This window comes from Loxodonta africana, chromosome 15, assembly GCF_030014295.1.
Source record: "Loxodonta africana isolate mLoxAfr1 chromosome 15, mLoxAfr1.hap2, whole genome shotgun sequence".
NCBI lineage: Eukaryota > Metazoa > Chordata > Mammalia > Proboscidea > Elephantidae > Loxodonta > Loxodonta africana.
Window position 1 is genome coordinate 42,130,344 of NC_087356.1, and position 1,304 is coordinate 42,131,647.

A 1,304-nucleotide genomic window follows, 5' to 3' on the forward strand; every position below is an offset into this window, starting at 1 on the left:
ATGTAATTTGGTAGTTAAGTAATGATGTAATCAACTCTATGATGAGATCTGCTATGAGCAGCCAATCAGTTGAAAGGGAGTTTCCTTGAGGGGTGTAGCCTGCCTCCAGTATATAAATGGATGTTCCAGCAAGGCTTACACTTTGGATCCTGCATCCAGGTTGTCATCATCTGACCTCTGGTTCTTGAGACTTGAGCTAGCAGCTTACCTGCTGATCTTGGGATTCATTGGCCTCTGCAGCTCATGAGCCAGTCCTGGGTTTGTCAGCCCCTGCAGCTTCAACCTGACACCTGACTCATGGACTTGGGACTTGGGACTTGCCAGCCTCTACAACCACGTGATCCATTTCCTTGAGATAAATCTGTGTGTGTGTGTGTGTACCCGCTTCACTGGTTTTGCTTCTCTAGAGAACCCAGCCTAAGGCAGTCATGATGTTTCTTATTGATCCAGTTGTGCATATTTTTGTTTTATTTTGAGGTGTAATCTATATTCAAGGCTGTAGTCTTTTACTTTCATCAGTAAGTGGTTCAAATCCTCTTCACTTTCAGCAAGCAAAGTTGTGTCATCTTCATATCACAGGTTGTTAATTAGTCTTCCTCCAATCCTGATGCCATGTTCTTCTTCATGTATTCTAGCTTCTCAGATTATTTGCTCAGCATATAGATTGAATAAGTATGGTACAAGGATACAACCCTGACACACACCTTTTCTAATTTTAAACTATACAGTATCCCCTTGTCCTGTTTGAATGACTGCCTCTTGGTCTATGTATAGATTTCTCACGAGCACAATTAAGTGTTCTGGAATTACCATTCTTCTCACTGTTATTCATAATTTGTTATGATCCACACAGTCGAATGCCTTTGCGTAGTCAATAAAACATAGGCAAACATTTTTCTGATACCCTTTGCTTTCAGCCAAGATCCACATGACATCAGCAATGATATCCCTGGTTCCATGTCCTCTTCTGAATCTGGCTTGAATTTCTGGCAGTTCCCTGTTGATGTACTGCTGCAACAATTTTTGAATTATCTTCAGCAAAATTTTACTTGCACGTGATATTGTTTGATAATTTCTGCATTCCGTTGGGTCATGTTTCTTTGGAATGGCAAGAATATAGATTTTAGTCGGTTGGCCAGGTAGCTGTCTTCCAAATTTCTTGACATAGAAGAGTGAGCACTTCCAGCATTGTATTTGTTTATTGAAGCACCTCAATTGGTATTGTCAATTCCTGAACCCTTGTTTTTCACCACTGCCTTCAACGCAGCTTGGACTTCTTCCTTCAGTACCATTGGTTCTTGATC